This window comes from Mesoplodon densirostris, chromosome 16, assembly GCF_025265405.1.
Source record: "Mesoplodon densirostris isolate mMesDen1 chromosome 16, mMesDen1 primary haplotype, whole genome shotgun sequence".
Classification (NCBI taxonomy): Eukaryota; Metazoa; Chordata; class Mammalia; order Artiodactyla; family Ziphiidae; genus Mesoplodon; species Mesoplodon densirostris.
In genome coordinates this window covers 10,327,014-10,339,666 of record NC_082676.1, presented here as the reverse complement: position 1 = coordinate 10,339,666, position 12,653 = coordinate 10,327,014, and the positions used below count along the sequence as shown (strand labels likewise).

At 38.1% G+C, this 12,653-nt stretch overlaps 1 pseudogene; it reads right to left on the bottom strand.

The window, feature by feature from the left end:
- Positions 1-680: 680 nt before the first annotated feature.
- Positions 681-833, bottom strand: LOC132476761 (large ribosomal subunit protein eL39-like; annotated as a pseudogene).
- Positions 834-12,653: the final 11,820 nt, after the last annotated feature.

The window sequence follows — 12,653 nt, the reverse complement described above, 5'->3', positions numbered from 1 at the left end:
GTTTCTCCCTTGTAAAATTTCTTCTTTTCCCCTTTATCCATGTTGTACTTCAATGATCTTTTTTTTTTTAATGATCTTTTAAAGACATTAAAAAGAGAGGGGGGGAAAAGTATTTTATGTTTATCCACATATTTATCACTTTTTTGGCATTTTTTTATTCCTTTGTGTAATCCAATTTTCTATCAGGTATCATTTTCCTTCCATTTGAGAAATTTTCTTTATCATTTCTTGCAGTGCATTCTGCTGATGACAAATTCTCTCATTTTTGTTTGTTTGAAATGATCTTTATCTTGCATTCATTTTCGAAAGATATCTTCACTGGGTATTGAATTCTAGGTTGACAGTTTCAGCACTTCCATTGTGTCTGACTTGCATAATGTCTGACAAGAAATGTAACTCTTTCTTCCTGTATATTCAATGACTTTTTTTTTCTGCTTTCTCTTAAGGTTTTCTCTTAGTCATTGGTTTTCAGGAATTTGTTTTTTGTTTTTGTTTCCAACAAAAGATTCTCACATTCTCTGAGCCAAACTACTAGTGCAGATAAACTAAAATAGAGAAAAATCATTTTCCCAATAAAATACATCCAGTTGTCCAGATAGTAGTGGTTTTCAGGGTGAGATGGTAAGATGCAAATGACCTTGATTCAGCATAAATATGTGTACCATCTCACGTGTGATTCCTTATAGACCCAGCTTGGCTCTTCTCCAATGTCTCCTTTTGGAGTTGTACCTGATTTTATTACCAGTTTTCAACCAAATCCACTGAGGAATGGGATAATTCTGCTTTTTCTTGACCAGGAATTACTTGATCCTGAAAGTCTTGTGAGAAGACATGGTGAGAACAGAGTCGACCGCACACACCAGAATGGTGGAGGAAAACTTCAGGAATTTGATTATGATACATCTTCTTGCGGTTTTATTTTATCCTGCTTTGGGTTCATTTAGTTTCTTGGTTCTGTGAATTGATAGTTTTCACCAAATTTTGAAAAAATTTGGCTTTTATTTCATCAAATATTTTTTCTGCATGCCTCCTTCCCTCCTCTTATTCTGAGACCTCAATTACACATATGTTAGACTACTTGATATTGGCCCATGGGTCACTGTGACTCTGTCCATGTTTTTCAATCTTTTGTCTTTTCTGTCTCTCAATTTGGATGGTTTTTATTGCTATGTCTTCATTCATTGAGCTTTTCTTCTGCAGTATCTAAAAAACTGTTAATATCGTACAGTAATTTTTCCACTAGCAGTTCCTTTTATTTCTTTTTAAAAAATAAATAAATAAATTTATTTATTTATTTATTTATGGCTGAGTTGGGTCTTTGTTGCTGCACGTGGGCTTTCTCTAGTTGCCGCGAGCGGGGGCTACTCTTCACTGCGGTGCATGGGCTTCTCATTGAGGTGGCTTCTCTGTTGCAGAGTACGGGCTCTAGGCGTGTGGGCTTCAGTAGTTGTGGCTTGAGGGCTCCAGAGCACAGGCTCAGTAGTTGTGGTGCATGGGCTTAATTGTTCCGCAGCATGTGGGATCTTCCCAGATCAGGGCTCGAACCCGTGTCCCCAGCATTGGCAGGTGGATTCTTAACCACTGCACCACAAGGGAAGCCCTCCTTTTAGTTCTTTATCTTTCATTTCTCTCCCCACTTTTCATGTTTTCCTTTAAATATTTGAACAGAGTTATAATAGCTATTTCAATGCCCTTGTCTGCAAATTCCCTCATCTCTTCTATTCTGGGTCTGTTTCTATTGACTGATATTCTTCCTGGTTATGGGTCATATTTTCCTCCTTATTGCTTGTCTAGTAATTTTTTTATTAGATGCTGGACATTGTGATTTTAAATTGTTGAATATCTGTATTTCATTGCCTTCCTCTGAAGAATGTTAGACTTTGCTCTAGCAGGCAGTTAAGTTACTTGTAGTTCAGTGTGATACTTTTGAGGCTTGTTTATAACCTTTGTCAGGAAAGAACTAGAATAGTCCAGGGATATCTAGGGGTAGTTTAGCCTCACTATTAAGATGTGGCCCTTTTGTGGTCTTTACTAAATATCCTGAGTGATCAATGAGAGCTCTCCAGTCGGGATGGCAGGAATTTGAAAATATCCAGCTCTGTCTGAGATCTGAGAATTGTTCAGCTTAAAGCTTCCCAGTCACTCTTTGCTCAATATTGTGGACACATGTCATAATATTCAGCAAAGACTGAAAAGGATTCCTTATGTAAGTCACTAGAGCTCTTTTTCTGTGTTGTTCCTTTCTTTCTGGAATTCTGTCCAACAACTTCCAGTCACCTCAGACTTTCTGAACTCCAACATCTGTCTCCTTAACTTAGTGAGACAGCCATGCTGTTGAGGATATTTTCCTCTGTGCTCTGCATTCTTTTTTTTCATTACTGTTACATTTCCTTTATTTGTAAAAAAGGTTACATGTTGCTGAATATATTTTCATGATTGGTACTCCTTAATTTGAATCATCTACTTATGACATGCATCCAGTTTTATTTGGGGTATTAGTAGTTTTTATAACAGCTTATTACCATTTTATAAAATAAAAACTTTGTCCAACATGTTTGAAAAATTCAAGTGAAATTAAGATTTTTTTTTAAATTAAAGGGATGGGGGATCTCTTCCCTTATTTACTTTCGTTTTTTAAAAATTTATTTATTTTATTTATTGATTTTTGGTTGTGTTGGGTCTTTGTTGCTGTGCATGGGCTTTCTCTAGTTGTGGTGAATGGGTACTACTCTTTGTTGTAGTGCGTGGGCTTCTCATTGCGGCAGCTTCTCTTGCTGCAGAGCAAAGGCTCTAGGCACGCAGGCTTCAGTAGTTGTGGCACGTGGACTCAGTAGTTGTGGCTTACGGGCTCTAGAGCGCAGGCTCAGGAGTTGTTGCACACAGGCTTATTTGCTCCACGGCATGTGGGATCTTCCCAGACCAGGGCTCAAACCCATGTACCCTGCACTGGCAGGCGGATTCTTAACCACTGCGCCACCAGGGAAGCCCAAAATATTTTAAGATGGATAGAAGTTGAGATGGGTTATGAATGGCAGGTCTACTGGTGATGAAAGGAAAGGGGAATCTTTCTCCTCTGAAGGCACCAATACTGGAGGTGAACAGATTTACAAAATGATAATGAGCACCATAAATGGCAACATGTGGACACAAGTGTAGGTTCCACTTTAATTCTTTAAAAATTTTTTAAATTTAATTTTTCTTGTTTTATATTTAAGTGTATTTAATATTTACAATATTAAATTTTTTTTAATTGAAGTATAGTTGATTTACCATGCTGTGTTAATTTCAGGTGTACAGCAAAATGATTCAGTACTATATATATATTCTTTTTCAGATTCTTTTCCATTATAGGTTATTACAAGATATTGAATAGAGTTTCCTGTGTTATACAGTAAGTCCTTGTTGTTTATCTATTTTATATATAGTAGTGTGTATCTGTTAATCCCAAACTCCTAATTTATCTCTCCCCACTCCTTACCCTTTTGATAATTGTAAGTTTATTTTCTATGTCTGTGAGTCTGTTTCTGTTTTGTAAATAAGTTCATTTGTATCATTTTTTTAAGATTCCACATATAAGTGATATCATGTGATATTTTTCTTCTCTTACTTCACTTAGTATGATAATCTCTAAGTCCATCCACGTTGCTGCAAATGGCATTATTTCATTCTTTTTTATGGCTGAGTAATACTCCATTGTGTATGTATGTATATATATATACCACATCATCTTTCTCCATTTATGTGCACTTAGGTTGCTTCCATGTCTTGGCTATCGTAAACAGTGCTGCCATGAACATTGGGGTGCATGTATATTTTCAAACTAGAGTTTTTGTCTTTTCTGCATAGATACCCAGGAGTAGGATTGCTGGATCATATGGTAACTCTATTTTTAGTTTTTGAAGGAACTTCCATACTGGAACTCCATAGTGGCTGCACCAATTTACATTCCCACCAACAGCATAGGAGGGTTCCCTTTTCTCCACACCTTCTCCAGTATTTGTTATTTGTAGAATTTTTGATGAAGGCTATTCTGACCATTGTGAGGTGACACCTAATTGTAGTTTTGATTTGTGTTTCTGTAATCATTAGTGATGTTGAGCATCTTTTCATGTGCCCGTTGGCCACCTGTATGCCTTCTTTGGAGAAATGTTCTGCACTCTTGACTGTGCCTCCAGGCAGAAATCCAGCAATCAAAGTTTCACTCATTTGTTTCCTTTTTCTCAGACAACCTGTCATGATTTTCTTATTGCCCAATGTCTGAAAAGGTAGGCTTCACATATTTAGTGTGGTTCTGTTTTTTAATTATTTAAGCACTGAGGATAAATCTAGTCTCTGTTATTCCATCATGGCCAGAAGTGGAAATCTGTGTATGTACAATCTATTTGAATATTCTAAAATAGTGAGTGGCTTGAGAAGCATTGTGTTATAATACTGGATTCATTAACAACATTTTATGATCGAATGACTATTGACTTTCTTTATACATCTGGCTTTCCTGGTGCTATGTTTATTTCTTTCAGGCAGTCACTAAAGGGATATTGTCTAGCCAGTACATTTTTGGGAGTCATGGACCATTTTGTCTGGAAATGTGTTTGGGAGTTTCAACCTACTTATTTCATGGATGGGAAAATTGATAGCCAAAGTGGGGCCTTTTCTTCATCTGGCTTCTGGCCCATTAAACATTCAGTGCTTCCTGCCACAGAGGAATGACAGGCTATGTCGGACTTATTAAGAGAAGGTACGACGTTTATTTACAAGTTAAGGGATTTTTTGAGGGCAATTTTATGACTCTATGTGTTTTTTACCTTCCACACGGCTTTAAAACTAAATTTCCATTTAAGATGCAACTTCACAAATTGTACTGCTATAATTTGTGGATAGTAAAATTACCCAAAGCCACAGACCATTTTCCTTTCTTCTACCTTATATTGATATATAATCAGACAGATTAACCAATAGAGACATCTATTCTCAGTCTCAGCTCCTGGAGAACAAAGGTTTTATTTTAAAAACTGAAAATTTAAATTGAGTTTTATAACTTTTGACTGAGCATTTTCACTGCTGGGATTTCATTCTGCAGAGTCAGGGCACAAGTGAGGCACAGTTTATGTATGAGGATGTATTTTGCAGCATTGTTTGCAACTGTGAAAAACTGGAAACAAACTCAATGTCTATCAGTAGAAATGATTAAGTATATTGATGTATATTCATACAAGGAAAAATGATGAGGTAAAAAAAAGAATGAAATAGAAAGTCTATAGATGGACATGGAAAGTTATGTAGAGCAGTGCTATCTAACAGAACTTTCTGTAATGATAGAAATGTTCTATGTCTGCCCAATATGGTAGCCACTTGCCACCTGTAGCACTTGAAATGTGGCAACTGTAACTGAAGAACTAAAGGTTTAATTTTATTTAATTTTTTATGTATTTAAATTTGAATTCCCACATGAGGCTTATAGTACTGTACTGAACAGCACACATCTAGAATGTATTGTTTAGGGAAAAAAGCTAGTCAAAAGATAGTATGAAGAGTATAATTCCCTTAAAAGATAATAATATATGTTAATTTATACATTTAAAAAAATGAATGGAAAATACACCAAACTAGTAATAGTGGCTTTCTCTGGGACATGGTGTAGACTTTCACTTTTATACCATATATTTCACACAATATTTGAATTTTCAAATAATGAACAGAATTTTTTTGAATTTAAAAAATAAATACATCCCACAAAATAAAATCAAATTCTGAAATTTCAAGTCACATCAAGCTGGATGAACAGGTAACATGGTTGGAGGACAAATCTGAGAGAATCTTCTGGAGGAATTATCAGAATCTCAAGCACCCTGAGGAAGAGGATGGGGCTGCCAGGTTTGAAGCCACTCAGGTGGGGCTAACAGGCTAGCATGGGGGCTCTTGGTAGATGCGTTTAGAAAATAATTTTTTCAGCTAATGACAAGGGAGAGCTGAACTCTAATTCTCTGCTGTTCTGGTGGGTTGAAAGGCCTAGGTCAGTGTGTCTTCTTACTGTTGTACCTCTAGTGCTTATCACAATGACTAGCACAGAATCACTGTGCAATAGACACGAATGAAAGCATGAGAGAATGATTCAAACCCTTCAATTACCAGGAATTCAGCATCCAAATTTAAACATGGTCTTTGTTGATACCAATGTGCAACCAGGTTGTTTGTTTGTTTTGTTTTTGTTTTTTAAAAAGAACACTCTAAATATAAAGGAAGGAGGCCAATACTTACTTTTCCCTTATAATTGCCAGCCCCTCTCCCTCCCAAAGTCTAATATCTGATATATGTGAATCAGCATAGTAAGGATGGGCATTAAGGGGAGGGACAGAGATCTGTTTTTGCCTTCAGGACGATGCAATTAAGTAGACTGACTCTATCTGGGACAGAGGTGGAGGTGAGGATAACATGATTCTAAAGGCACCTGATTTGGGAAATTTTCCTTAACTATTTATTTTTTTTTTTTAATTTTTTGCTTTATAACAAATTAAATCAGTTATACACATACATATGTTCCCATATCCCCTCCCTCTTGCGTCTCCCTCCCACCCTCCCTATCCCACCCCTCCAGGCGGTCACAAAGCACCGAGCTGATCTCCCTGTGCTATGCGGCTGCTTCCCACTAGCTATCTACCTTACGTTTGGTAGTGTATATATGTCCATGCCGTTCTTTCACTTTGTCACAGCATACCCTTCCCCCTCCCCATATCCTCAAGTCCATTCTCTAGTAGGTCTGTGTCTTTATTCCTGTCTTACCCCTATGTTCTTCAAGACATTTTTTTTTCTTAAATTCCATATATAAGTGTCAGCATACAGTATTTGTCTTTCTCTTTCTGACTTACTTCACTCTGTATGACAGACTCTACGTCCATCCACCTCATTACAAATAGCTCAATTTCATTTCTTTTTATGGCTGAGTAATATTCCATTGTATATATGTGCCACATCTTCTTTACCCATTCATCCGATGATGGACACTTAGGTTGTTTCCAGCTCCGGGCTATTGTAAATAGGGCTGCTATGAACATTTTGGTACATGTTTCTTTTTGAATTATGGTTTTCTCAGGGTATATGCCCAGTAGTGGGATTGCTGGGTCATATGGTAGTTCTATTTGTAGTTTTTTAAGGAACCTCCATACCGTTCTCCATAGTGGCTGTACCAATTCACATTCCCACCAGCAGTGCAAGAGTGTTCCCTTTTTTCCACACCCTCTCCAGCATTTATTGTTTCTAGATTTTTTGATGATGGCCATTCTGACTGGTGTGAGATGATATCTCATTGTAGTTTTGATTTGCATTTCTCTAATGAGTAAAGATGTTGAGCATCCTTTCATGTGTTTGTTGGCAGTCTGTATATCTTCTGTGGAGAAATGTCTATTTAGGTCTTCAGCCCATTTTTGGATTGGGTTGTTTGTTTTTTTGTTATTGAGCTGCATGAACTGCTTATAAATTTTGGAGATTAATCCTTTGTCAGTTGCTTCATTTGCAAATATTTTCTCCCATTCTGAGGGTTGTCTTTTGGTCTTGTTTATGGTTTCCTTTGCTGTGCAAAAGCTTTTAAGTTTCATTAGGTCCCATGTGTTTATTTTTGTCTTTATTTCCATTTCTCTAGGAGGTGGGTCAAAAAGGATCTTGCTGTGATTTATGTCATAGAGTGTTCTGCCTATGTTTTCCTCTAAGAGTTTGATAGTTTCTGGCCTTACATTTAGGTCTTTAATCCATTTTGAGCTTATTTTTGTGTATGGTGTTAGGGAGTGATCTAATCTCATATTTTTACATGTCCCTATCCAGTTTTCCCAGCACCACTTATTGAAGAGACTGTCCTTTCTCCACTGTACATTCCTGCCTCCTTTATCAAAGATAAGGTGACCATATGTCTGTGGGTTTATCTCTGGGCTTTCTATCCTGTTCCATTGATCTATCTTTCTGTTTTTGTGCCAGTACCACATACTGTCTTGATTACTGTAGCTTTGTAGTATAGTCTGAAGTCAGGGAGCCTGATTCCTCCAGCTCCATTTTTCGTCCTCAAGATTGGTTTGGCTATTCGGGGTCTTTTGTGTTTCCATACAAATTGTGAAATTTTTTGCTCTAGTTCTGTGAAAAATGCCAGTGGTAGTTTGATAGGGATTGCATTGAATCTGTAGATTGCTTTGGGTAGTAGAGTCATTTTCACAATGTTGATTCTTCCAATCCAAGAACATGGTACATCTCTCCATCTATTTGTATCATCTTTAATTTCTTTCATCAGTGTCTTATAATTTTCTGCATACAGGTCTTTTGTCTCCTTAGGTAGGTTTATTCCTAGATATTTTATTCTTTTTGTTGCAATGGTAAATGGGAGTGTTTCCTTGATTTCACTTTCAGATTTTTCATCATTAGTATATAGGAATGCCAGAGATTTCTGTGCATTAATTTTGTATCCGGCAACTTTACCAAATTCATTGATTAGCTCTAGTAGTTTTCTGGTAGCATCTTTAGGATTCTCTATGTATAGTATCATGTCATCTGCAAACAGTGACAGCTTTACTTCTTCTTTTCCCATTTGGATTCCTTTTATTTCCTTTTCTTCTCTGATTGCTGTGGCTAAAACTTCCAAAACTATGTTGAATAAGAGTGGTGAGAGTGGGCAACCTTGTCTTGTTCCTGATCTTAGTGGAAATGGTTTCAGTTTTTCACCATTGAAGATGATGCTGGCTGTGGGTTTGTCATATATGGCCTTTATTATGTTGAGGAAAGTTCCCTCTATGCCTACTTTCTGTAGGGTTTTTATCATAAATGGGTGTTGAATTTTGTCAAAAGCTTTCTCTGCATCTATTGAGATGATCATATGGTTTTTCTCCTTCAATTTGTTAATATGGTGTATCACGTTGATTGATTTGCGTATATTGAAGAATCCTTGCATTCCTGGAATAAACCCCACTTGATCATGGTGTATGATCCTTTTAATGTGCTGTTGGATTCTGTTTGCTAGTATTTTGTTGAGGATTTTTGCATCTATGTTCATCAGTGATATTGGCCTGTAGTTTTCTTTCTTTGTGACATCCTTGTCTGGTTTTGGTATCAAGGTGATGGTGGTCTCGTAGAATGAGTTTGGGAGTGTTCCCCCCTCTGCTATATTTTGGAAGAGTTTGAGAAGGATAGGTGTTAGCTCTTCTCTAAATGCTTGGTAGAATTCACCTGTGAAGCCATCTGGTCCTGGGCTTTTGTTTGTTGGAAGATTTTTTATCAGAGTTTCAATTTCAGTGCTTGTGATTGGTCTGTTCATATTTTCTATTTCTTCCGGATTCAGTCTTGGCAGGTTGTGCATTTCTAAGAATTTGTCCATTTCTTCCAGGTTGTCCATTTTATTGGCATAGAGTTGCTTGCAGTAATCTCTCATGATCTTTTGTATTTCTGCAGTGTCACTTGTTACTTCTCCTTTTTCATTTCTAATTCTATTGATTTGAGTCTTCTCCCTTTTTTTCTTGATGAGTCTGGCTAATGGTTTATCAATTTTGTTTATCTTCTCAAAGAACCAGCTTTTAGTTTTATTGATCTTTGCTATCGTTTCCTTCATTTCTTTTTCATTTATTTCTGATCTGATTTTTATGATTTCTTTCCTTCTGCTAACTTTGGGATGTTTTTGTTCTTCTTTCTCTAATTGCTTTAGGTGCAAGGTTAGGTTGTTTATTCGAGATGTTTCCTGTTTCTTAAGGTGGGATTGTATTGCTATAAACTTCCCTCTTAGAACTGCTTTTGCTGCATCCCATAGGTTTTGGGTTGTCGTGTCTCCATTGTCATTTGTTTCTAGGTATTTTTTAATTTCCTCTTTGATTTCTTCAGTTATCACTTCGTTATTGAGTAGTGTATTGTTTAGCCTCCATGTGTTTGTATTTTTTACAGCTCTTTTCCTGTAATTGATATCTAGTCTCATAGCATTGTGGTCAGAAAAGATACTTGATACAATTTCAATTTTCTTAAATTTACCAAGGCTTGATTTGTGACCCAAGATATGATCTATCCTGGAGAATGTTCCATGAGCACTTGAGAAAAATGTGTATTCTGTTGTTTTTGGATGGAATGTCCTATAAATATCAATTAAGTCCATCTGGTTTAATGTATCATTTAAAGCTTGTGTTTCCTTATTTATTTTCATTTTGGATGATCTGTCCATTGGTGAAAGTGAGGTGTTAAAGTCCCCTACTATGATTGTGTTACTGTCGATTTCTCCTTTTATGGCTGTTAGTATTTGCCTTATGTATTGAGGTGCTCCTATGTTGGGTGCATAAATATTTACAATTGTTATATCTTCTTCTTGGATCGATCCCTTGATCATTATGTAGTGTCCTTCTTTGTCTCTTCTAGTAGTCTTTATTTTAAAGTCTATTTTGTCTGATATGAGAATTGCTACTCCAGCTTTCTTTTGGTTTCCATTTGCATGGAATATCTTTTTCCATCCCCTTACTTTCAGTCTGTATGTGTCTCTAGGTCTGAAGTGGGTCTCTTGTAGACAGCATATATATGGGTCTTGTTTTTGTATCCATTCCGCCAATCTGTGTCTTTTGGTGGGAGCATTTAGTCCATTTACATTTAAGGTAATTATTGATATGTATGTTCCTATTCCCATTTTCTTAATTGTTTTGGGTTCGTTATTGTAGTTCTTTTCCTTCTGTTGTGTTTCTTGCCTAGAGAAGTTCCTTTAGCATTTGTTGTAAAGCTGGTTTGGTGGTGCTGAACTCTCTCAGCTTTTGCTTGTAAACGTTTTAATTTCTCCATCAAATCTGAATGAGATCCTTGCTGGGTAGAGTAATCTTGGTTGCAGGTTTTTCTCCTTCATCACTTTAATTATGTCCTGCCACTCCCTTCTGGCTTGTAGAGTTTCTGCTGAGAGATCAGCTGTTATCCTGATGGGGATTCCATTGTGTGTTATTTGTTGTTTTTGCCTTGCTGCTTTTTTTTTTTTTTTTTTTGCCGTACGCGGGCCTCTCACTGTTGTGGCCTCTCCCGTTGCGGAGCACAGGCTCCGGATGCGCAGGCTCAGCGGCCATGGCTCATGGGCCCAGCCGCTCCGCGGCATATGGGATCCTCCCAGACCGGGGCACGAACCCGTATCCCCTGCATCGGCAGGCGGACTCTCAACCACTGCGCCACCAGGGAGGCCCGCCTTGCTGCTTTTAATATGATTTCTTTGTGTTTAATTTTTGACAGTTTGATTAATATGTGTCTTGGCGTATTTCTCCTTGGATTTATTCTGTATGTATGTATTCTGTATGTATGTATGTATTCTGTATGGGGCTCTCTGTGCCTCCTGGACTTGATTAACTATTTCCTTTCCCATATTAGGGAAGTTTTCAACTATAATCTCTTCAAATATTTTCTCAGTCCCTTTCTTTTTCTCTTCTTCTTCTGGAACCCCTATAATTCGAATGTTGGTGCGTTTAATGTTGTCCCAGAGGTCTCTGAGACTGTCCTCTGTTCTTTTCATTCTTTTTTCTTTATTTTGCTCTGCAGCAGTTATTTCCACTATTTTATCTTCCACCTCACTTATCTGTTCTTCTGCCTCAGTTATTCTGCTATTGATCCCATCTAGAGTATTTTTTATTTCATTTATTGTGTTTTTAATCGATGCTTGATTCATCTTTAGTTCTTCTAGGTCCTTGTTAACTGTTTCTTGCATTTTGTCTATTCTATTTCCAAGATTTTGGGTCTGGGAAATAGAATCTTGGATCATCTTTACCATCATTATTCTGAATTCTTTTTCAGGTAGACTGCCTATTACCTCTTCATTTGTTAGGTCTGGTGTGTTTTTATCTTGCTCCTTCTCCTGCTGTGTGTTTTTCTGTCTTCTTATTTTGCTTATGTTACTGTGTTTGGGGTCTCCTTTTTGCAGGCTGCAGGTTCGTAGTTCCCGTTGTTTTTGGTGTCTGTCCCCAGTGGCTAAGGTTGGTTTAGTGGGTTGTGTAGGCTTCCTGGTGGAGGGGACTAGTGCCTGTGTTCTGGTGGATGAGGCTGGATCTTGTCTTTCTGGTGGGCAGGTCCACGTCTGGTGGTGTGTTTTGGGGTGTCTGCGGACTTTTTATGATTTTAGGCCACCTCTCTGCTAATGGGTGGCGTTGTGTTCCTGTCTTGCTAGTTGTTTGGCATAGGGTGTCCAGCACTGTAGCTTGCTGGTCGTTGAGTGAAGCTGGGTGCTGGTGTTGAGATGGAGATCTCTGGAAGATTTTCGCCGTTTGATATTATGTGGAGCTGGGAGGTCTCTTGTGGACCAGTGTCCTGAAGTTGGCTCTCCCACCTCAGAGGCACAGCACTGACTCCTGGCTCCTCAATTTGGGGTGATTTGTTGTCTATTCATGTATTCCACAGATGCAGGGTACATCAAGTTAATTGTGGAGCTTTAATCCGCTGCTTCTGAGGCTGCTGGGAGAGGTTTTCTTTTCTCTTCTTTGTTCTCACAGCTCCTGGGTCTCAGCTTTGGATTTGGCCCCGCCTCTGCGTGTAGGTCGCCGGAGGGCGTCTGTTCTTCGCTCAGACAGGACAGGGTTAAAGGAGCAGCCTCTTCGGGGACTCTGGCTCACTCAGGCCGGGCGGGAGGGAGGGGCGCGGAGTGCGGGGCGAGCCTGCAGCGGCAGAGTTCGGCGTGGCGTTGCACC